Genomic DNA, 26,158 nt, shown 5'->3' with positions numbered 1-26,158 from the left:
GAAAAAGTCCGATTTTGCGTCAAAATACCTATCTTAGAACAACGCTATAAATACATCTAATATATATCGTAAACTGAGCTTTCGTGGCATGGAAAAGCAAGTTAAATTTCGATAGTCGGTCCAGTAGAACAGATGATATAGAACTGTCCCATTTTTTGTGCAAAGTGTACAATAAGTTTAACATTAATGTTCTCTGCTATACGCTTCACTACAATAAATGGGCTAACTGTTACTTAGAAATCATTTATTTTTATGCCAAATTGAAGACCAATAAGCTATGGAATATGGTATGTTAGGTATATGCCTACGTTAAAAAAACGATTTAGGCGAAAAATTCGATTTTTTTAATTGCCCAGTTTGAAAGGTCAGTTCTGTAGGATTCCGAAAATGGTTCATTTTTATGTTTGTGATAAGTAGAAGAGAAGCTATAGCCAATTAACTGCACTGGAAGTGAAAGCAGAAAGACCGGAAGTGCCATTTAAAAGGCTCAACTTAAAGGTAAACAATGTTGTTATCCGTGTTTTTTTTTACCTGTTTGTGCGTAAAATTGTGCTAAAACATTTCATTTTAATTCTGGGTACTTTTTTTTGTTTCTGGCAATAATTATTCGCCTTAATTTTTTTAACTGGGATTGGCAACATAGAGGTTTTTTGAACTGGGTCTGGCAACATTGCGATTAGGTATAAAGACTATGTTGCTGGGTGCATATATAGCAGTTTTAATTTTTAATTCAGGGTATCTCGGATTACTTCCTGTGTTTGAACATTTAGGCGTATCAATTGAACAAGAAATGATTAAAAATTACTTTGGAAATGATAACGAAAGAATAAAGAACTCGAAACGTCATTCGTCGCTCATTTCGAAAATAGCCAGAAAAAAATTTAAATCAGATAGGAAATCAAAATTACTTAAGAATAAAGATATGGAGGGTGTGATGTACAAATGTGGAGAATTTTAAGTGTGTAAATAAAACAGAACAGTTTTTCTGTTAATGTGAAATCTTTAAATGCGTTTTCTGGAAAACTAATTTTTCTAGTGTTTTTACATACAAGAAATGTAATTATTCAAAATTTTCTAAAGGTATCTCTATTAAATTTCACTAAAGTGTTTTCTATATTATTTACTAGGTTTTAAGCTACAATCTAAGTTATATTTATTAATTTGATTGTTTTATAAGTATTTTTATATAAAACGATAAGAAATATTTTACAAAAAACTGTGTTTTTTCATGTAATTACACATATTTTAGTAAATTTTAGAAATATCATAAACATTTTAGTTCATAACACAGATGAGTGTTGTAGTAGTATACAGTATAAATAAAATTGAAATACATGCAGTGTGAAAAAATATACGACATTTAAAGTAAGTGTTAAATTCTCCTAAAAATGTGCATAAAATTGCATATATTTCAAAAATTTATGAAAATATTCCTAAAAATTTACCTATTTTCATGATTTGATATCATATTTTGACTAAATAAATATATATTTCATCAAAATTCTATGTTTTTTAAAAAAAAGTGCTCCGAACGTAGGCAGATACCTTAACTTCAAAACTTTCAAATTCGTTTTATGAACAAACGGTTAATGAAACTAGCAGGATATTATAGCCTCCGATTTTATTCGCAACATAAAATCTGCAGTCTTCAATAACGTAATGTGATTCGTTTATAGCCCTTTTCCTACGCTTCATTTCACATTCAAATAAAGTAAAATTCAATTACTTCAAATTTACCGTGAAAAATGCTCTGATGGAAATAAAAAGAACAGAAACAGAGCTTGAATAGGTTAAGAGGTTCTATTGTATAAGAGAGTAATTCAGAATGCTAAATAAAGCTTTCTCGTCTCAAAACATTAGATACCTTATGTACAAAGTAATCCAGATATTAGTGTTATTTAGAATCACTTTTCAGTAAATTTATGATGTATTCAATTAGTACTAAAATATATGAAATTCAGAAGTGTGTTTTTTTTTTTTCTGATTCCCCTATCTCTCTTTCTTTCTCTCTCTCTCTCTCTATATATATATATGTATGTGATGTATCAGCTTTTGTCCAGAATAAATAGATCGTTGAAGAAATGTAGATGTAGTCGTAGCTTAAATTATCAGACGATAAGTTTAAGAAACAGGATCCATTTATTATTATTCAGGAGAAATAGCAGTTAATTCGCTAAGGAGAAATAGCAGCTAAAATCGCTAAGATTGGGATCACGTGATGCATCAAAAGCAGAACTTTCGTTTGATAGGTTGTTTCTACCCGGGACAGAGGTTCAGCCGAGACATTTTCGGTGAGGTTTGAAAAAATCCCGCGTAGCCGCAACATCGTTTCTGTAGCTAGGCGGGACTTCGCTACAGGCGGGGCTCTTTTTTCTAGGAATCCTCCCATTTAAACCAGTGCTACCAGAATCTCGTTTCTCAGAAAAGTCCCGTCTAGCAGAGACTGTAGCCAAGTGTGATAACCACTTTAAGAATCTCTGGAGTGTCCCTCCAGTATATGACGAACTGCATCGTATGTAGAGCTGCTCAGGCATCACGTGATCATGTTTTATTTTGTCTTGGCGTTTTTTAGAGTCTTTTCTCTTTTTAAGCATTTTGAACATATTAGGACTAACACTTTCGGGGATTAAAAACAACAGAAGCAACATTTTACTAACTGTTGGATCACAACTGCTTGGATAATTACATTTGTAAAATTAACACATCATACTGGTGAAGATTCTGTTAAGTTAACATATCAGATTGAAAGATTATGTTAGTAAATAACTGAAAAATGTGTACATTTTTTGGCTCCTGTATTAATTATACGTTGAAACACACGCAAACTAAATTAAAAATCTGATATGTACACCACATGATTTCCTTGTACGGAATATTAAATTATACGCATTTTTTATTGCATTTCATTTAAACTTATTGGATTGAATTTAATCTACTTCGCCGACAGCGCATAAAACACAATAGAATAAATGCATTCTTTAAAATTCACTCTAGTATTTGTTTACCATAGCGACACTCTGGAGCTAGATTCACTTAAGAGTATTATATTTCGTTCATATTATAACTCAGAATGCACAAAATTTACATCATTTAAAGAAGAGAATTATCTAATCGTTGCCACATGTTCTATTCAAATACTATAATAAAGCTAAAACGATGTATAAAAGAAATTAAGCAAACAAAACAAAACAAAACAAAACAAAAAAACAAACAAACAAAAAAAAAAAAAAAACCGTTTTTCACAAGCGATTGAGTATTTCTCATTCAATTAATTCAGTTCTCACTTCGCGAGAAGGCAAAAATACATAAAAACTCAAAATATCTATATTAAAAATTACGAGGTAAATCTTATTTCCTCGAAAAAATTCCAGAAAGGATTAAGCATGATTTAATTCGCAATAATAAATGAAGGCGTTACCTTTGTTGTTGCGAAGCTAAGTTTCTCTAGATTGGCAACAAATCCACTAGTCTGCTGTTTCAAATGTATACAATCAATGGCGGCCATAAAAAAAAAGGCTTAGCAGCACTTAAACAACTTTAAAATTGTTGATAATTCTGAAAATATTGCACACAGATTTACTAAAGGCATAAAAACCTTTACCGGAAGTTAAAAACAGCATAATTCAATCATTTTTAAAGCAAAAAATGTAAAATTTACAAACATACAAGAGTAAAGAAACTGAGATCACTGAGCCGGTAACAGAGTGGATATATATATATAAATATATTTATATACGTTTGGTGCGGCCGATGGCAACCAAAATACGAGGTGCACATCTACATGTTATAGCAGTCCTATATACAAAATTTCAACGTTCTGAGTCTACTCGTTTTTGAGTTATGCGAGATACGTACGTACGTACATACGTTCGTACAGACGCGACGAAAATTTGTCTTCAGAATTCATTTTAAAGCAGTTTTATAATTATTTTGGAGGAAACGAGTCTTTTATTCTGTCCTTACGTACAGATATCACGCAAAAACATCGTTAAATTGCATTCGATAGCTGTGAAAATGGATATTTTCGTTGAAATATGCTGCCTGAAACTTTTCGCGATTACAATACTTCGTTTTTACTTCGTACAAGGAAGTAAAAATGGGTTTTGATAGATGTCAAAATCTGTATTATTGCAATATTTCACTGAAGTCAGGTAAGCTATTAATCATTTTGGCAATAAACCATTAGATTTATTAATACCAAGATTTTCTTGTTAACTATTTCAAAAGCTGAAATATGCTTTTATATCTCCGGTTTGTTTAAAAGATTCGTACATCGATCTTTATTCCAAACGTTTTTCAGAAAACTCTCGGTGAGCCAACTTCGTTGTATTTGCATGTGAATTGTTTGTTTCACTTTTATTGATCTGTTAGTCGTGAGATTCGCGTTTCTAAATTTTCATTATAAGATCCTTATTTGCGTTTTTTTAACGTTTTATGTGTTACCTTTATTTATTAAATATCGCACTTAAAAAACACATAAAATTCATTTCAATAGCAATATCACAGAATATTTGAAAACAGCATGTCTTTAGAATTTCCTATACGCAGTTTCGCGCTTTGCGCGCTCTAGATAAAAGTATTTTTTCCTGTACAGTGTTGCCATTCCTCGCTTTGAAATCGTATTGTTAATAAAAACTTCGTTAAAATTTTACAAAACTTGAAATATATAATAAAAGAAATTCGAAATTCAAAATTCGGGATTCCAAGGGCCCATGTTCGGTTGGAGGACTACGTTATTCAAAATTTGATGGCTGTAGGTACCGTTGGTTCTTCACAGTGCGAGAAATATTCCTGCATCTATGCAGGTTCTTCGTTATTTAGTTTAAATATCGGTAATATTATACGATAATATTTGGTGGCAACAATTTGAAAAGTAAATCGACTCAAAATGCCATTTTGAAATTAATATCCCTTCTGTGCTAACGTCCTTTGGGCTAATAAAAAATAAAACTTATCATAAGTTCCTTATCATAAGAAAAAAATGAAACTATTAAGCTGTTATTTATTATTAAATAAAGTATTATGACTAAATCTATTGAGAACATTTCCGAAATACACAAGGAGTAATAACACGATCTGAAGTAAAAAAAGATTACAAATTTTAGAAATATGAAGCGGCAGTAAACTTTAATAAGAGCAGGAGAGAGTAAAAGAAAAATATTAGTGATCCATGATCAGACGTTTAAAATAACGAACGAAGATTTAGCTAAAAAACGTATTAATTTTGTAGTATATTAGCAGCTATGCCGTCGTCCTTCGACTGGCTTTTTAAATGCACCGGAAAAATGTCTGAATGGAATACCAAACGTCAAATTTAAAAACTGCGCAGAATTTTACTCTGCAGAACTTGTAACATGCTAATATTCTCAGCAATTGTATTCTTAGTAACTGTAAACTGTAAATGTGTGTAATATGTACCATGCAAATATACCCCATGTCTCAGTAATTGTGTGTAATATGTACCATGTCAATATTCACAGTACTATTTAATGTGTATAATATGTACCATGCTAATTAATTAGTATGCACTATTTAATGTGTGCGATATGTAGCAATGTGTGTAATATGTACTATGCAAACTGTAAATAATAATTAATGCGTAAAGCCAACTTATGTGTTAACCTAAACACCCAACTATACATACTTATAGTAAGAATTGAACCAAATAGGTGTAAAGTACCTTAAACATAAATATTAAGTACCCTAAACAAAATTATTAATCAATCTCTCAGTAAATGGAAACTGCACTATAAAATGTGTATGATATGTACCATGCAAGTATTAATTAATATTATTAATTAATAATTAAATTCTTAGAAATGTAATCTGTATTATGTAATGCGTGTACTATGTACCATGCAAGTCTTCTCAGTAAATATAATCTGTATTATGTAATGTGTATAATACGCACCATGCAAACCTGTAAACAATAATGAATGCGTAGTGTTTATGTGGTAACCTAAATACCTAAGATGAGTACCTTTAATATAAGGAATGCATAGAGTTAACCTAAGTATCTAATCATGCATAATTAACGTAAATATTGAACCTTGATGCAAAGAACCTTAAACATAAGTCATATTCAATTTCCAAGTAAATGTAATGTGTAATATGAAATGTGTGAAATATGTACCATGCAATATGAATGTAAATGCACCATGCAAGTGTGAATAAGCAAGTCCGAATATGGTACGGCATGTGTAATAGTCATGCAAGTCAGAGTATGGCAATATGTACCATGCAAGTCTGAATGGGTAGCGATAACCTAAGTACCCAATTATGTCATTCTAGATAAGGGCGGACGTGGTGCTCATACCAAGTAACCGTAACGGTAGAGGGATGGTGCCCACATCCTCCGTCACTCACTCACTCACTCTGCAGAACTTCATAAAAAGAAAAAAATCTGAAAGGTTTCATATTTTAAATTACGTCCAAAGGAGCATTTATCTAATATTTTGTCTGTTACCTTTATTTATTAAATATCACGTTCTTTGCACTTCAACCATAAAATTCAGTTCAAGAACAATATTGCAAAATAGCTTTAAATTCAACGTATCTTTAGAATTTCCGATACACAGCCTCACGCGCTGGAGAGAAAAATCTCTCTTTCTGTACAATGTTGCCATAGCTCGCTTTGAAATTCTTGAATTTATTAATAAAAAATTCGTTAAAGTTTTACAAAATAGGAAATCGATCATGAAACAAATTCCGAATTTCAAATTTGGACTTGCACATGGCCATAATCGCAGTAGGATTACGTCATTCAAAATTCGATGGCTCTATGTACCGTTGGTTTATCACAATGCGAGAAATATATGTACATTGATGCAGATTTTTCCTTATTTAATTTCTTCAAATATAATGCAGGACTCTAACATTGGGTGGCAACAGTTTGAAAAGTGAAACGGACATTGATAGTGAACCAACGCAAAATCGCGAAACGAAAACAATAGTCCTTCAGGGACAAAGCGTTTTTGAACTTAAATTAAAAAAAAAAAAATTATTGCATATAATAAAATTACGTTGAAATAAGCAATATTCCTTATTATTAATTATCCTAATAAATAAATTAACTAATATTAATTATTCTAATAAATAAATTAACCGTTTACCCGTTGCCTTCTCTCGACAAACGTCCCGTATCCAAGAGAAACATTAAATTTAAAAACTGTACAAAATTACCGCCCTTATTTTTTCAAATGGCAACAATGCTGATTTTCAACAGTCAGCAGTCAAGTATACAGTTGAATGAAAAACTGTTGCCAAAACCACATTTCTAAAAGAATGAAACTATTCAAAATGATGCGATAAAATCGAAAAGATAAAATAAAAAAAAATCTGATTCGAATTTTCAAAAAATCGCCTCGAGGTGCACTGGCTGTTGTCTAAATGCGCCTACAGTGTCTCACAAAAGTAATGGGACACTTGCGCTTTACAAAAGGAAAATGTAATAAAATAAATTAAAAAACATGTAAACACTTTTTGTGGGTGTGTTTCATACTTAAATTTAGTAACAATTATTACATAACTTACATTTTCTCAAAATATTAAAATATTAATTTAATAAAAATAAAATTGTTTAGAACGGAGCAAAAAATGGCTCACATAAGTGATGGGACACCATTAGATACTATTAACATACTACAATAAAAATATTTTTTTGGGTTTTTATTTTTACTCAAAAGCAATTTATAAAATCGTCTGCAGTATTTCTCTCCAGTTTGTTTTGGAATTTTTGTGTTTTTTAGCTCTGTGCAGCCATGAATGCTAAACGAAAAGAAACTTTGCCTGAAATTCGAAAATTAGTTATTAATTTGCATATTGAACGTGGAAAATCTATTAGAGAAACTGCTAAAACAGTTAACTTGAGTCATTCAACAGTTTTCAATATCATTAAACGATATAAAAAGAATCAGATGATTCAGGATAAAAGAAGACCTGGCCGACCATCAAAACTATCCAATGGAAGAAAGCGAATTATCGCTCGAAATATTAAAAAAAAATCCAAGAATGAGTGCTCCTAAAATTGCTGCTGATTTACAAGCATTATATGGAGTAACTGTTAATCCTGAGAATATTAGAAGAGTAATTCGATCTGCTGGATATCACGGTAGAGCAGCCGGGAAAAAATTCTTCGTAAGTGAAAAGAATAGAAAACTCAGACTGGCTATCGCAAATTCCAACTTAAATAAGAATTCTGATTACTGGAATGAAGTTATACTTGCTGATGAGAGTAAATTTAATATATTTGGTTCTGACGGTAGGATCTTGGTGTGGAGAAAACCCAGGGAAGAATTTCGTAAACAGAACTTGGTGCCAACAGTAAAACATGGTGGAGGAGGAGTTATGGTATGGTGGTGCATGTCGTCCGCTGGAGTTGGTAATCTTGTTTTTATTGACAGTCAGTACAAGTATATTAACATTTTAAATCAAAATTTGAAATCTTCAGCACGAAAATTGACCCTTCATAACGATTTTAAATTCTACCAGGACAATGACCCCAAGCACACTGCTTTGAACGTTAGACTCTGGCTGCTGTATAACTGTCCTGAAATAATAAAAACACCACCACAATCTCCAGACTTAAATCCCATAGAGAATATTTGGCAAGAATTGGAATCAAGAATTCGCAAACACACCATTTCTTCAAAACAACAATTAAAATCGGTGCTTCATGAAGAATGGAGTAAAATCACTCTAGAAATCACAAAAAAATTAGTCGAATCCATCCCAAGAAGATTAAAACACGTTTTAAAAGTAAAAGGAAATCCAACAAAATATTAAAACTTTTTAAAAAGTAAAATTTTTGGATAAATATTTGATGGAAAAGTAAGTGTCCCATCACTTATGGTGAGCCATTTTTTGCTCCGTTCTTAACAATTGTATTTTTATTAAATTAATATTTTAATGTTTTGAGAAAATGTATGTTATGTAATAATTGTTGCTAAATTTAAGTATGGAACACACTCACAAAAAATTTTACATGTTTTTTTTAAATTAATTTTATTACAGTTTCCTTTTGTAAAGCACAAGTGTCCCATCACTTTTGTGAGACACTGTATGTACCAAATTTCGTAGGCCTGGGTATATTAGCTTACGCGCAGCACGAACGAAAGATAACAGACTCGTTCTTTTATTATATGTAAAGATAAATGAATTGCCAGTTATAAATATTTTGCAAATATAAAAATGTATTGAACCGCTGTGTAAATCTGAATAACTTCCTCGACATTTTATGGGGTATAAAATATGGCAAAATTATTCCTATCCTTATGACTCTGCTATTGAAGTCTATACTAATGATTGTTCTCAGCAGTTAACAACAGAATCACCCCAGCGTGGGGTGAAGAATACGCCAGCGGAATTTCTGTTTGAGGAAATTCATTTAGCTGTGCTTTGTACTTGCAGCGGCAGGAATGTTGCATTTGATTCAAATCTGTGAAAGACTTTAATTAAAATAGTTAAAACATATTTAATTAAATCTGGGAAATGACTAGGTTTTACTTTTCAAGGTGCGATTTCAAACATGAAGATTCTGCAGTTAAGAAATTTAAATTCAGAGTAGTTTTAAAAATAAATCGGGAGTATTGTCTTTGTTTTTAAGCTTCTTAAATATTTTCCTGGCTCTCATTCGAATTCATTTTTACTTCCTTGTACGAAGTAAAGGAATTACTGTAATCACGAAAAATTCCCGGTTTCATATTTCAACGAAAATATCCATCTTGACCGCTATCGAATTCAATTTAAAAATGTTTTTGTGTGACATCTGTACGTAAGGAGAGAATAAAGACTCTTTTCCCCCCAAAATGAATTATAAAACTGATTTAAGATGGATTCAGAAGAGATTTTTTTGTCGCATTTGTCCGTACCTACGTATACATGTATGTATCTAGCATAACTCAAAACTGAGTAGCCTCTGAATGTTGAAATTTTGTATATATAAGACTGCTATAATATGTAGTTGTGCACCTCCCTTTTTTTGTTGTAGTTGGCTGCGCCAAAAGTATATAAATATACATACATATATATGTGATGTACCAGCTTTTGTGAGGAATAAATAGATTGTTGAAGAATCATCATTGTAGTCGTACCTTAAATTATCAGACGATAGTTTTAAAAAACAGGATCCATTTATTATATTTCAGGAGAAAATAGCAATTACAAAAATCTGATCTCCGGAGTAAATAAAAAAGAACTACTAATAATATTTTGTGTGAAGGTTTACTGCATCGAGACATTTAAGAAAGAGCCCCGATATTCCTTTTGCGAGTCTTTTTATAGCCTCTGGAAAGGCGGAGCTTCCATGAAATGACGTCAGCCAATCCAGTTCGCTTGAAATATTTCCAGAACATTCTATAACTGTACGTGTAGAAAAGGCGGGAAAAACAACTTGACTAGGGGCTGGGCATTTAATTCCACGTACTTTCAAATAAGAAACGTCGCCATTAAAAATGAAAAGAACATACAGTTAGAATTTTAATTGTATTCTTGACTATGGAATTTTATTATTACATATATATATATATATACCGACTATGTTAGTCGGCTGCGTGAGCTCAGTTTTTTTTATTATTATTTTATGTCAGTAAATTGCGTGTTTTTTTGCTTTAAAAATGATTGAATTATATTGTTCTTATCTTTTGGTTAAGGGTTTTATGCCTTTAATTAATATGTATGTAAAAGTTGTAGAATTATCAAGAATTTAAAAGTTTTAAAGTGTGGCTAAGCCTAATTTTTTTTTTTTTTTTTTTTTTTTTTTTTTTTTTTTTTTACCATAGCAGCCGTATTTGTTTACATTTGAAACTTAGCCGTATAGTGAATTATGTCTTTCTGCAATTTCAGTGTCTTTTTGCCGAGTGGGAAAGAAACTAAACTTTTAATTTTGGGTACCGAAAAATCTGCTTTCTTGCCTGCTCGGCGTATTGCTTGCTCTTACGTAGAACCCGTAATTTTAATTGTAAACATTGTTTCAGTAATTGCTTTACAGTTGCAGTGCAGTAAAATACAGTTAAGTATTTGGCGCTTTATGTATTTTTGTCTTGGCGCGAAGTGACAGCTGAACTGATTGAATTAGAAGTATATCTGTAATGAAATTCGAGAAAACTGTTGCCAAAACCACATTTTTAAAAGAATGAAAAAAAGTTTAAATGAAATGTAGGAAAAATTGCGTATAATCTAACATACCGTATAAGGTAGTCATGTGGATTTTGACTTTCAAACTTTCACATATTTAACTTTTCAAAAGGGGATTTTCGAGATAGCTTATGAAATTCACTAGAGATTTTCAATTATGTTGAAATTATTTATTTATAAATTTTTGGTTGTGTTTCACAGCAGTAGACAGTTTGGAAATCATGGCGATTGTTCTGCAAGTTCAGCGAGTAATTTTGCAACATAAGAATATTGATATAGCATACTGATAATTTACACCTATATGTGATTCTAAGAAATAATAATTTTTATAAATTAAAATAAAATGTAAATTTTAAATATCCAGTTTACAGTAATAGACATAAATGTCACCATCTGTAGAGTTCTGCTTGGTTCATAGCTTAAGTATTCTGATACAAAATAAATTTGTTGAAAACGAATATTACACTCAGCATACGTAGCTATACTTTCATTGACAGCTCTTTAATTAGATTGTAAATATCGGTTTGTCATAGAAAAGATGGTTTTATTTCATTCAAAACCTCGTGATTCCAAGCTATATTTTATGGCATATAACGTTGCATTTAATAATTTTAATCCATCTATTCGGTTCAATGTGCCGAGTTTTAGGTCTAACGGCATAAATCTTGTCATTCTCATTTGACAGCATTCGAATATGTCAAAAGGTTGCCCAAAAGGAAATAAATACTCGCCCTAAATTAGGCTAATGGAATCAAGATCAGCAGCGTATAATGGATGTGGCAATAGCACGAGTATAATAAGTCTTTAAAATTTAACGTTTTTCATTCATATCGTTATATTTCGTAAATGCTCCTACTTTTAGATGTTGGATTCTTCTACTAATGTTCGTCAATATATCTGCAGTCGCTCGTGATAACGTCTCCAAAGCCTAATACCGCCACCAGCAGTCTGTGAATGACCTGCTGTACAGAGCAACTGTTCGCCTGGCACAACTGACACGACCATCGACTTGATGAATGAGAAATCGTGACTCAACTGTCTTCCACTTATCCATGGTCTAGTCTTGACATTCCCGAGCCCACTGTAGGCATAGTTGACAATGACGCTTGATCAACAGAGTTACACGAGTGGGACGTCTGCTGCGCAGCCCCATATCGAACAGTGTTTTCTGAAACACTTGCACTTGGACCTTCATTGTATGAGTTGTAAGCTGAGTCACTATCTGGCACCGATTTTGCTGTACCTAGAGGGACACTCTCCAATGTCTTTTTCCTTTGATGACGCATGGACGTTCAACACATTGGCGTCTACTGCTGGTTTCACCGTCATTTATCCACTTTGCATAAGTACTTGCAACGGCAGATTGTAAATTCCCTTCATTGTATGAGTTGTTAGCTGAGTCACTATCTGGCACCGATTTTGCTGTACCTAGAGGGACACTCTCCAATGTCTTTTTCCTTTGATGACGCATGGACGTTCAACAAATTGGCGTCTACTGCTGGTTTCACCGTCATTTATCCACTTTGCATAAGTACTTGCAACGGCAGATTGTAAATTCCCTTCATTGTATGAGTTGTTAGCTGAGTCACTATCTGGCACAGATTTTGCTGTACCTAGAGGGACACTCTCCAATGTCTTTTTCCTTTGATGACGCATGGACGTTCAACACATTGGCGTCTACTGCTGGTTTCACCGTCATTTACCCACTTTGCATAAGTACTTGCAACGACAGATTGTAAATTCCCTTCATTGTATGAGTTGTTAGCTGAGTCACTATCTGGCACCGATTTTGCTGTACCTAGAGGGACACTCTCCAATGTCTTTTTCCTTTGATGACGCATGGACGTTCAACACATTGGCGTCTACTGCTGGTTTCACCGTCATTTATCTACTTTGCATAAGTACTTGCAACGGCAGATTGTAAATTCCCTTCATTGTATGAGTTGTTAGCTGAGTCACTATCTGGCACCGATTTTGCTGTACCTACAGGGACACTCTCCAATGTCTTTTGCCTTTGATGACGCATGGACGTCCAACACATTGGCGTCTACTGCTGGTTTCACCGTCATTTATCCACTTTGCATAAGTACTTGCAACGGCAGATTGTAAATTCCCTTCATTGTATGAGTTGTTAGCTGAGTCACTATCTGGCACCGATTTTGCTGTACCTACAGGAACACTCTCCAATGTCTTTTTCCTTTGATGACGCATGGACGTCCAACACATTGGCGTCTACTGCTGGTTTCACCGTCATTTATCTACTTTGCATAAGTACTTGCAACGGCAGATTGTAAATTCCCTTCATTGTATGAGTTGTTAGCTGAGTCACTATCTGGCACCGATTTTGCTGTACCTAGAGGGACACTCTCCAATGTCTTTTTCCTTTGATGACGCATGGACGTTTAACACATTGGCGTCTACTGCTGGTTTCACCGTCATTTATCTACTTTGCATAAGTACTTGCAACGGCAGATTGTAAATTCCCTTCATTGTATGAGTTGTTAGCTGAGTCACTATCTGGCACCGATTTTGCTGTACCTACAGGGACACTCTCCAATGTCTTTTTCCTTTGATGACGCATGGACGTCCAACACATTGGTGTCTACTGCTGGTTTCACCGTCATTTATCCACTTTGTATAAGTACTTGCAACGGCAGATTCTAAATTCCCTTCATTGTATGAGTTGTTAGCTGAGTCACTATCTGGCACCGATTTTGCTGTACCTACAGGGACACTCTCCAATGTCTTTTTCCTTTGATGACGCATGGACGTCCAACACATTGGCGTCTACTGCTGGTTTCACCGTCATTTATCCACTTTGCATAAGTACTTGCAACGGCAGATTGTAAATTCCCTTCATTGTATGAGTTGTTAGCTGAGTCACTATCTGGCACCGATTTTGCTGTACCTACAGGGACACTCTCCAATGTCTTTTTCCTTTGATGACGCATGGACGTTCAACACATTGGCGTCTACTGCTGGTTTCACCGTCATTTATCTACTTTGCATAAGTACTTGCAACGGCAGATTGTAAATTCCCTTCATTGTATGAGTTGTTAGCTGAGTCACTATCTGGCACCGATTTTGCTGTACCTACAGGGACACTCTCCAATGTCTTTTTCCTTTGATGACGCATGGACGTCCAACACATTGGTGTCTACTGCTGGTTTCACCGTCATTTATCCACTTTGTATAAGTACTTGCAACGGCAGATTCTAAATTCCCTTCATTGTATGAGTTGTTAGCTGAGTCACTATTTGGCACCGATTTTGCTGTACCTAGAGGGACACTCTCCAATGTCTTTTTCCTTTGATGACGCATGGACGTTCAACACATGGGCGTCTACTGCTGGTTTCACCGTCATTTATCCACTTTGCATAAGTACTTGCAACGGCAGATTGTAAATTCCCTTCATTGTATGAGTTGTTAGCTGAGTCACTATCTGGCACCGATTTTGCTGTACCTAGAGGGACACTCTCCAATGTCTTTTTCCTTTGATGACGCATGGACGTTCAACACATTGGCGTCTACTGCTGGTTTCACCGTCATTTATCTACTTTGCATAAGTACTTGCAACGGCAGATTGTAAATTCCCTTCATTGTATGAGTTGTTAGCTGAGTCACTATCTGGCACCGATTTTGCTGTACCTACAGGGACACTCTCCAATGTCTTTTTCCTTTGATGACGCATGGACGTCCAACACATTGGCGTCTACTGCTGGTTTCACCGTCATTTATCTACTTTGCATAAGTACTTGCAACGGCAGATTGTAAATTCCCTTCATTGTATGAGTTGTTAGCTGAGTCACTATCTGGCACCGATTTTGCTGTACCTACAGGGACACTCTCCAATGTCTTTTTCCTTTGATGACGCATGGACGTCCAACACATTGGCGTCTACTGCTGGTTTCACCGTCATTTATCCACTTTGCATAAGTACTTGCAACGGCAGATTGTAAATTTCCTTCATTGTATGAGTTGTTAGCTGAGTCACTATCTGGCACCGATTTTGCTGTACCTAGAGGGACACTCTCCAATGTCTTTTTCCTTTGATGACGCATGGACGTCCAACACATTGGCGTCTACTGCTGGTTTCACCGTCATTTATCTACTTTGCATAAGTACTTGCAACGGCAGATTGTAAATTCCCTTCATTGTATGAGTTGTTAGCTGAGTCACTATCTGGCACCGATTTTGCTGTACCTACAGGGACACTCTCCAATGTCTTTTTCCTTTGATGACGCATGGATGTCCAACACATTGGCGTCTACTGCTGGTTTCACCGTCATTTATCCACTTTGCATAAGTACTTGCAACGGCAGATTGTAAATTCCCTTCATTGTATGAGTTGTTAGCTGAGTTACGATCTGGTACCGATTTTGCTGTACCTAGCGGGACACTCCTCGACGGCCTTTTCCTTTGATGACGCATGGACGTCCAACACATTGGTGTCTACTGCTGGTTTCACCGTCATTTATCCACTTTGCATAAGTACCAGCAACGGCAGATTGTAAATAACCTACCAGTTGTGCAGTTTCGGAGATAGTCATGCCGAGTCTTCTTGCCATTATAATCTGCCCGCTATCAAATTCGCTTAGATCAGCAGCCTTTCCTCTCACTCGCAAAAGTAAGTGCAAGAATGATTCCTTACAAAGTTCCAATTTTTCCGCGATTATCAAGCATAATGCTTGGTTTCCTCAGGCTGTCATCAGATGGTTGCTGGATGGGGGCTAGAGGTAGACTGAATCAGAACCGTCCGAGAGGTCCAAGAGCCCAATGTCCAAGAGGGCAAGAGGTCCAAGAAGGCAGGAGATCCAAAGTCCAAGAGGGCAGGAGCTGATGGCGAAAAGAGCCTGGCCGATTGTCATGTGAGCAGAGCGATCATAGCCTAGTCGTAAAGAGTAGACTAGGTTTTCTCTGTGCATCGAGATCATGGGTTCGGGCCCCCACCTTAATTTGTGCCTTCGTGGTGTAGTGGTTCTGCACGCTGGGCCGGTGTTCCAGAGGCCGTGGTTCGATTCCCGACGAAGGCGATTGCTCCTTTTCGGCCACGAGGGTATAAAATTTATGAACTTGTTGGTTCTGAAAGCCCTAGGAAAGGTCACTTATTGGCCGGCCTCGGGGTCTGGCATGTCCTGAGCGGTGTGGAACCGTAGCTGGAGGGCTAGTTCTCCTCGGTTTGCTGGGTAACGGCCCACTGCGACGGGCTCGCCCATGTGACTGGCAGGAGCAATTGGCGACCAGTGCTCCCTGGTGTCGTATGCAGGTGGTGCGCTGCTCCTCTGGAAGGGTAATAAGGGAGGCTAACCTCCACGAAGTGCCCAAAGGGGGAGTGGACCCGTAATGTGTTTAGTTCACGGGACGGGGCAGCCAAGATTGTTGTCATGTGAGCAATAAGCAGACATGGCATTGTGATTCCTTACCAGCTTCAGCAGCAGTTAAATACCGTTCCCACTTAATCACGTGCCCTCCACATCAGCCAGACGAGTTCATTGAAATACGCGGGAATGGTCATAATGTTTCGGCTCGTCAGTGTGCATACATTTTGAATTTGTTTTAAAGCATCTACATTCAAAAGGCAAAGAAGCTCGATTCACTTTTATTTACTTGCTGTTTGGGAGAATCCAGACTATCGAAATCTAACCACTTTCATTTTCAATTTTATTTATGAAAATTGAAAATGAAATATTCTATTCATTTTCATATTAAATGAATATTTTAAATAAGTTGGTACTTCACTAAAGCATGAGCAGATTTTTCACTTTTGATGAGCTGGCAAGCTTGAGAGAGAAAAAGTTAATGATGTTTCATCTATAATCCTTTCTGATGATAGAATCTCGCATATGCTCTGAGATGAGAAATAGGAAAATCTAGTTCACTATCCGAAAGGGTATATTAGATGACTATAGCAGAACAAAAATTCAAAGAATGTTGAAAGAAAACTATGATTAGCAATGAAATATTTCAAGCATGAAATTACTGCAGTTGTTTGTTAAGCATGTGAAAATGAAAATAGTTTTAAAAAAGAATGTGGAATGTTTTTTTGGTTGAAGTTTCTCAAATATTGTCATGGTTTACATTCGAAATTTTTTTAATTTTTAAAATGCGCTTCACAGATAACATCAACAATTCATAAAATATTTTTGTTACACTGAATTTATTTATTTATAGTAATTTCAGTTTATTTATTTACAATTCGCTGTTTTCTAATTTCATCAATATATATTAAATGATACTGATAAATTACTCAAGAAACAAGATTTTGGTGGTGATTTGCGATCTTGTAAGGATTTATTTACGTTTATCTAACCAGTTAGTTTATGTTAAGTATCTTTACTGTCATTCTCCAGTTTCGTTTTCCTGCCAGAATGCTAATTTTAGTTCGCGCATATTCAGGTCAGGTAGAAAAACCATAGTATTTAAGAGGAGTTTTAGATTGTTTAATCAATGCTTGTTCCACCTGCTGAAGACCACGTTACTAGTTGAATTTCTACGGTAGCGTTTCTGTCGTCTTCGGCTTGTTTTATTCTTGCCAATAGTACTTGTCACGCCAGGATAGGTTTGAGCCAATTTTCGCGTATCATTTCTGCATGTTTCTTTGTTTTAATTTGAATTTCATTTCTATCATTTTGATTTATGATTTACGCCATAAATGCTGGCTGGTTTGTAAGCACAAGAAGTGCCTTCTGTTAAATTATCTTTAGTTCTGATTAAAAGGTTCTTTTATCTCTTTCTTAAGGCCCACGAGTGGCCGAGCTGTAACTAGCGAACAGACTGGCTGCATGGGCGTTTTAGTGGTTTTCACCATTTGTAACGTGTGTACTAGCCAATTTCCATTAGAAAGTCCTCCACGAAGGCATCCGTTCGCTTAGGCTCGCTTAGCCATTGAGCGCTTTGCGGTAATTAAATAAACCAAACTCTTTTAAAGTTCTGTTTCATCTTAGACATAGCGATAAATCGCTTACACGTCCATTCAAGGATTTGCCACGTTACACTCAGATGCAGTAACAATCCGTATCATCTTTAAGGTAAAAATCAAGAATTTATTTAAATAAAGGTTATAACTTTTTTTCCTGTTGAAGGTAAGGCGGATTCGGAGAATTTTTCAAGTAAAAGAACTCAAGGTTTTTTTATGACGGTTAACTGAAGGTTTCATACTGTTGATGAAGTTGAATTCAGGGACGGTGTAACATCTGGACACCCGTGTTGGGTGAAAAGAAAGAACAGTTGTCTTTTAAATATTTATTTTGAAAACTTAATAAGAATTTCTTGATTACTAAAAAATAAAATAATCAACCATTACAATCGTAATACAAACAATGACCGCTGGATGCAGCCACGACGCTGGATTGCGCCTTCTTCCAAGTCTTTCACTGCATAAAAAACTCACACAAAAGCCCTCTCTTTCGTTTCGTTAAACGTCTTGTCGGAAAAACCTGGAATGGGTAAAAAATTACGACGTCTCTTGTTTCCGAAAACCTCAACAGAGGATTTCCGCAACACCTTTCCTCAAAGTTCTAACTGACGGTTAGTCTCTGAACAAAACAGGAAGTTCTCATTCAGCACTTGTGTGTCAGACATGTGCATATGCTACAACGGACTTAAATAACAGACCTCAAACTTATACTAGCAACAGACCGTTGATAAGCTGAATTTATGGAGAAATCGCGAGAAATTTGTTAAATAACCGACTGAAAATTTTCTTAAGTAACAGACCATTGACAAAGTTGAATTTGAGGAGAATTCAGGGACCTTTTCAAGTCACACAGCACAGGAAAAACATGAAAATGTATCGAGATTTCACCCAGTCGAAAAAAAGAAAAAAGTATCTTGATTCTATGACACTTCTTTTAAACGTTTTTAAAAATTTCTCAATTTTTCAGCTTTTTATGAAGAAATTAATTATCCTTGTTTCCTTTAATTTCCCGTTTCATTTCTAGTGAAAATAACTAACTCATAAACAATGAAGAATGTCGGAAAAACAGGAATAGTGTCACATGATGTGGCTTTGAAAATATAAATCTAAAAGAATGTTTAATATAATACAACAGAGATCTAATAATTAATGTTAATCATAAGTAAATGAAATCAGCTCAGACTAAACATGCCGAGTCCTCTAAAGCCCTGGTTGATGTTATTCTACCATTCTTCTATTTATCTTATTATTGAAACAAATTCTTCCTCTGCTTTTCAGGAATGTGCTAGCGAGAAGCTGTGAGTAATCAAACGGGTTTTATATTCCTTTTCGCAACTAATCCTTAAATGTTTCATTGACGGAATTGGGAGCTATTTGAAGCACTAAAAATTTCGAAAATATCTGCGAATCTACCCTGTTTTATGGATACTTTTATTCTCCCTTGTTTATAGACACTTTTATATTCCTAAAATGGCTGTTTCAGATCTTAGAAACAGGGAAGCTCCGTGTTTGATCTAAGCAATGGAATTATTATTATTTATCAAATTCTTAAAAGGAACAAAGGTTTTTTTTGAAACATTTTCCCTAAATTAGAACTTTGATTTTGTTTCCTAATAGTTACGACCTTTAGAAAAGCGAAAATGTACTGTGTATTAAAATGTATTGTTGTGTTCTACGGGTTCGTGTATTTGGAGTGATTGACGGCAACACTTGATGAAGAATCACAGCACAATTTATTCGTCAGTATTATACAGGAGAGTTCCAAAGACCCGTTTAAGCTTCGTTCAGACGGGGGCGTAAAAAGCATAAGTGGTTAAAGCCGAGCTCCGTTGCCAAGGCAACCAGTCTGTGCTACGTCACGAAATCTGGTTAAGGGCTCCTGGCATAGGGTTCAAAGTTTTCAACTTTACGCCAAGTTTGGGATAAGCGTCGACCAATCAAAGCGAAGCTAAAACGAAGCGGCGTTCTACAGAAGATTTCGCTGTCACAAAACAAGCAGACCGAACGCGGGAAGTCAATCGAGCGCCGGAAAGTTGTAGACACATCCACGCATGCGCAAATTTAGCTTCTCCCATTGGCCACGGCTACACACCGTTCTCGCAAGTGTGAACGGAATTCCCGTATTTTATGCCCTTATGACTACGCCTCTATGCCCTTTACGCCGCCGTCTGAACCAGCCTTTACAGCCGTCGAAAAACTACGATAAACACACTTCAACAATCAACAATTAACAATCAGCAATACAGCCTTCAGGCTATAACGGTGAAGAGAGCTTCACGGCAAAGCACTGAAAAACAGCACCCGACTCGGTCGATCGCCATCGGAGGTACACTCGCCATACAGGCAGGGTTTATATAGCTTTTGTCCTGCCTTCGAGAACATTCTGGGGCTAACCGGTAAGAGTGTTTTCTAGAATGCTCTCGCTTCGTCTACAGCATATCGCCAGTTTTGTCGCAAAATATGGCCAAATGGGCGATTTCGTGCCAAATCTGGCAACCCTACATTTCTTTAACACTTTCTAGAAATCCTAAACCTGCTTTGCGGGGAAGCTATCTTACCACAGTTGGGCATTTTGTAACAATATATTATTACTAGAAAATGTGTTTGAAACTGATTTATCTTCTAATTAAATCTATAAAGGACATCGTGAAAGTTTAGGATTTTCCCGAGTTTTCTGAAAATGTGCTCTCGATACAGTGAAAGCTTTCCCAAAATCAGTTAAACGTTCACATATTTTAGTGCGATTAGTAAATTTACATATTTAATAATCCGAAAATAACTTCAAGTGCTCTTTTACAATTGAAAGTATTTTTTTGTGTATGCGTTTATTTTGTCTGATTCAAAAGCCTACACTTATGAGTGCCCCCCCCAGAGAAGACATTAAGTTAATTCAACGTAGAGGAAACTTTAGGTAATCTGTTTCTCCAGATTTCCTCTTTTAGAAAAAATATGCCTAAAAGTTTATTACGAGTATCTATTATGCAAAGCTAATTAAATGCAGAATACGGGAGAATGTTTTTTTTTTTAATCCAACTCAGAATAATTCTTAGATAACTTAATACTTTGAGGAGAGGCGTAATTAGGCTTATCTTACTTTTATGAAATGTCTTTTTTCTTCGTTTATCGTAAAGCTTAAAAACTTATATCTTTCTTTTGTTTTCCTTAAGTCAAAATTGGGTTTAATTTTTCTAGGGGTAGCTCCAATATAACAGATTATTGCAGTTACTTTATCATTTGAATAAAACTTTCCTGAAAATAATATAAAATAATATTGTTTATAATTTACTTGATTTCCTGAGAGTGAGAACGTGATTTGTTAAGCTATGTTGATACTTTTTATCGCATTTTTTCCGGCAGTTTTAAGTGGTCTGGGTGTCGCTAGATGTTGCTAGACAAATCTGAATCGGTCCTTAGGGAAGTAATTTTTCTTCATTCTTCTGTATAAAAGGTAATTAAGATGGTTAATTTCAACGCATAAAAGAGTTGCCGCGGAGTAATTGTTTCAAGGTTTGACACAATAAGTGGGTTAATTTGTGAAGGTATTTCGTTTCTCTTTTATGTGCGAATTGTAATTCTATTCATACACATTTACCTTCTCTATTTAACCCTCTGGGCGGCCAGGGGTTTCGCTAAGAAAGCACAAATTTCCAAAAACTACTATGAAAACAAATTATTTTTTTGATTTTAATGTAAAAACTCTACTGGTATTTCATACCTGGATTTGTTTTCGTTATATATATTTCCTGAATTTCGTTAACATATTTTAATATGCACGTGTATATACGTTCTTACAGATATCACAATAAATATTCTAGGCCTTATATATACGGCCTTGCCGCTTAGAGGGAAAGTAGCATTTAGTATTTGCTCGGATCTTTCTGTTCGAAACTTCTTTCCATATACTTTACAAAAACATCTAGTTTGTAATATGAGCAGGTATAATACATTTGTTCGTCAGTTATACAGGGGGATTCTTTTAGAACTGACCTACTTCTTTGGGCTGTAGTTTTATTAAAAAGTATCCGATTTTAATGCAGTTTGCGGCAAAAGATTCGGGAAGGAGAAACATTTAGTGGTCCGTCTCGCGTTTTTTATATACAATGCCGAAAAAAAGAAAAAAATAAGAAATAACGACGCGTTGTGCCCATAAAACGTTGTTAAAAACTCTTAATTGCCATGTGGCATATCAAACGTGTCTAGTAGAGGTGTTCAAAGGTTATAAAGGTTTATAATTACTTACCCTAAAGTATCTCTCCAGGGGTCGACGTAGAGAATTCTGCGAAGTTGCTGTCTAGGATCTGTACCTATGCAGTCTCGGGTACGAGGGTATACAAATTACGAGCCTATCTGGAGGCCCCGGAAAGGTCACTTATTAGCCAGCCCGTGGGTCTGGTGGGTTCTGGAGCAGTTGGCTCTAGTAGCTCGGGGGGTAGGTAGGTGACGGAAGACGGGGACGCCTGGTGGCTACCAGAGATAAACAGGCATGTGTCCCTCGCCAACAACTCCCTGGGGCCTCAAGAGACCACACCGGGAGCTTATTAAGAGCGCAGGAGTTTACATGGCCAAACAGGGGCGACTTATTCACATTGCTTGACTAATAACATAATTACAGGTATGAGACTTGTGGGACGAATTTACAGATGAGGGGCTCAGAGCTAAGTATTAAATGTATGAAAACACAAAAACACACACATACAGAGGGGAAAAAAAGGTGGGAGAGTTATGCACTTGAGTAACACTGAAGACTTATGACAAATAAAACACACTTAAAAATAATAATACACATATACCACATGTCAGATACATATATTGTACATTGTGAGATGTGTTTACAGACGAGGGGCCAAATAATATGGGATTAACATGCGATTGCTGGACATTGATATGGGGGACACGGAGAGATCCTGGCGAATATATATTTGTGGAGCTAATAGGTTGCTGAGTGTATGAGCACGCCGAGCGCGGTGACATGTTAGCAGTACAGGGTGATGTGCATGTTGACTTCTGTTAGTGGCGGACGTTGTGGGATTATGCAGCGTCGCATATATCTTAGTCCATAGCTGCGAGCTGGTCAATGACCTTACAGATTTTATTGAGTGCAAGTTTGTTTTAAATAATGAACCGTTGAAAGGCGTCTGTAGGAGGAGTGGGATGCTTAATGTGGTTGTCTGCTGTGAGTGGGCAAGAGTAGATATATTGTTCTGGTGATCCAAGTTGGCCGCACACGCAAGCATCTGTAGTGCAGATGTTGTGCCTATAATAATACGCTGGATAAAGGCCATGTCCCGTTATGAACCGGGTGAGTTGGGGTATAGCTATGAGGTGTGATAGAGAGACTTTTGGTAGGAGATTGTAACATGCGTTCCATTCAACAACATTAACATTGTAACACGCGTTGCATTCCGTCCGGTGTCACACGCGTTCCATTCCTCTTACCATTTTTTGAGTAGGTCTTCTTTGAGAAGCTTCTTTAGATGCGATGGTGGTGCACGAATGCGTATTTGCTGAACTTCAGAACTGATGGCGGCTTCTTTGGCTAGGGTGTCTGCGGCCTCGTTTCCATCTAGACCAGCAATGCGCCTTGATCCAGGTGAGGTGAATGCGTTGCTGGTGGTTTACAGAGAGTAGCTTTTGGATTTCGGAGATAATTGGGGAGGTGTGGCTTAAGTTTTGAACTGCCAGGAGTGAAGATTGGCTGTCTGTACAGATGCATGCTTGGTGGTAGCCGTTATTTATTATGTAGTTGGTGGCGTTGAGGATGGCCGAGGCTTCTGCCTGGAATACACTATTGAAGTGCCGCAGTACTGCCTTCCAACTGGTATGTTCATCATTTTGGTGGTAGCAAATGTAGGCGCATCCAACTCCGTCTTCAATCTTGGATCCATCGGTGTAGTAGACCGTACGTAGCGTTGGGAGTACTAGAAGTGCCAGTGTTGTCTATGGTGATGCAGAAGTTTCTACCTTCAATGCCTGGGTGTGGGCCTTGGGTGGGGCGAGGGTTTTCATATAAGGTCGGACTGTGGGTTGTATCGTGGAAGGTGGTGTCTTTGCGCATTTGCAGGACTCTGGTTATTGTTGCTTCTTGCTCGGTCTAAGATATAGTGTGGTATGCTTGCAAGGATGATGGCCGCGGAGGTGGCTGTCGTGCGATAACCTTTGCACATCATTAGTGCAAAAGGTCTTTGGATGGTCTGTAGTTGTTTAAGTTTCCGGATTTGCATCGGCGTCGCCCATATTGCGGCAGCGTACAGGACTATGGGTTCAATCACAGTCGTGTATAAAATCTTGTTAATATATGGGTTTCGTCCCCAATTTATACCTTGAAATTGACGGGCCTTGCGTGCAATGGCTTGTGTCTTAATTTTGAGTTGCTGTAGATGTGGAATCCATGTAAGGCCTTTGTCCCACATTAAGCCTAAATACTTGAGCTCTTTGACGATTTTTAGATTTTTCTGTTGAAGTTTGAGTAATGTCCCTCTGCGACTGGCAAGTAACAAATAGACGAGCAGCATCGCCGTATGGCGGCTGGTGGCAATTCACTCCAGGGTGCAGGGAAGGATGTTTAGCCTCTAGACCTGCTCTAAGGGTGGACTGGCCCTGCGGTGCCGGAGATGGAGCGTGTAATCCGCGTAAAACTAGTTACCCTAAAGTAGGTGTTGAAAATGACCACCCTCCTGGCTTAGTCATAACTCTCCGCAATGTGTCGGTAGTGATGTTTGAAATTTCCATAGAAATGTTGGCCTTTAATTCGTCCAGTGCCCATGGTTTATCGCGATTGACACGACCCTTCAGAAACCCCATAAGAAGAAACTGACCATGGCCCTCTTGTATGGAATTTCGCGGTTTCCGTTATTTGTTATTTTTTCGGTGTTGTATATCGAAAAACCAGACGGACCACTAAATTTTCCTCCATTCTTGAATCTTTTTGCCGCAAACCGTGTTTAAGTAGGATACTTTTTAACAAAAAACTACAGCCGAATGAAATAGGTCAGTTTCTAAAAGAATCACCTTGTATTATTTTGTAGGGATATAGGTAGGAATCTAAAGCCTTCATTTATTTTTTTTTCTATAGTTAAGTTCTTATTAACACTATAACTCAGGTTTACAGTATTTAATTTCCGCCATTTGGTTTTGTTAACTTCTACTTCTTTAAACAAGCAGGTATACGGATAATATAAACTCCGCAATTAAGTAATGTATAGTGGAATTTACTTAGCGTTTCACGAGTATTTCAACAAAATTATGTTCATCATTTTCGAAACACACCTATGTAGTGGTTGAAAAAGCCATTTGTTTAAATATCATTGAGATCTTTAATTATATTTCAGACAAGATACAGACTTTTAAGGCTTAATTGTTTATCAAAATACATTTGAAATGTAACAAATCATAAAAACATATTGTTTAATGCCAAAAGAAAAGACAGAGACAACACAGTACAGCAATATGTTATAAAGTATTTTTCCCCTCTTTTCAGTACGCCTTCGTGGTGTAACGGTAGCACACTCGGCGCGTATTCGAGAGGTCCAAGTTCGAGCCCCGGCGGGGGGGGGGGAATTGCTTATTTTTCATGTCTGCTGCTTTAAAATAACCTAATGACTCTACAGTGTTTATGAAAAATGCTAATTTAAAATGTCTTTCAAAGCAAGAAATCTTAATTTATTAAATTATTCTTTGCTCACACAAAAGCACGAACAGAATACTATGAAAATGCCAACGATAATAATTTCAAATCTCATGAAGACAATATAATTGCGAAATACTGTCAATATTACACAAAATTTTATTTTGGACTTATCAAGCTATAATTCAGCGATAGTTGTTACTCATGAAATACTTTGTGATAAGCTTAGTTGATAGTCACTTGATGAAGGCAAATCACATGAAAGCTATCTGGAAAAGATAGGAAAGCCTTCGTAGAAGATTTTCTAAAGGAAACTAGTCCAATAACGTCTCATGAGATTGGATATTAAAAAGATAGTCAACTGTATCCGTAATTACAGAGTTGTTGTAGTTACTTATGCTCACTCGTCTGACAGTAACATCAACCTAAGTCCTCGAAATTCCTCGTGGCAAGGAGCACAAGATTACCCCTGTCGTTGGCAACAG

At 36.3% G+C, this 26,158-nt stretch overlaps 1 protein-coding gene and 1 long non-coding RNA gene across 3 annotated transcripts in view; one reads left to right on the top strand and one right to left on the bottom strand.

Annotated features, from left to right (window-relative positions):
* The window catches only part of LOC118196922 (neurexin 1-like), an 894,564-nt gene that overhangs the window by 266,841 nt on the left and 601,565 nt on the right, over nt 1-26,158 (bottom strand). The window lies entirely within an intron of this gene.
* The window catches only part of LOC146993499 (uncharacterized), a 343,790-nt gene that overhangs the window by 58,147 nt on the left and 259,485 nt on the right, over nt 1-26,158 (top strand). The gene's annotated exons all lie outside the window — the stretch shown is intronic.

Source organism: Stegodyphus dumicola, chromosome 12 (genome assembly GCF_044657685.1).
Source record: "Stegodyphus dumicola isolate Sdum_Otavi_A_Nest chromosome 12, ASM4465768v1".
Classification (NCBI taxonomy): domain Eukaryota; kingdom Metazoa; phylum Arthropoda; class Arachnida; order Araneae; family Eresidae; genus Stegodyphus; species Stegodyphus dumicola.
This window is presented reverse-complemented; position numbering and strand designations above follow the sequence as displayed.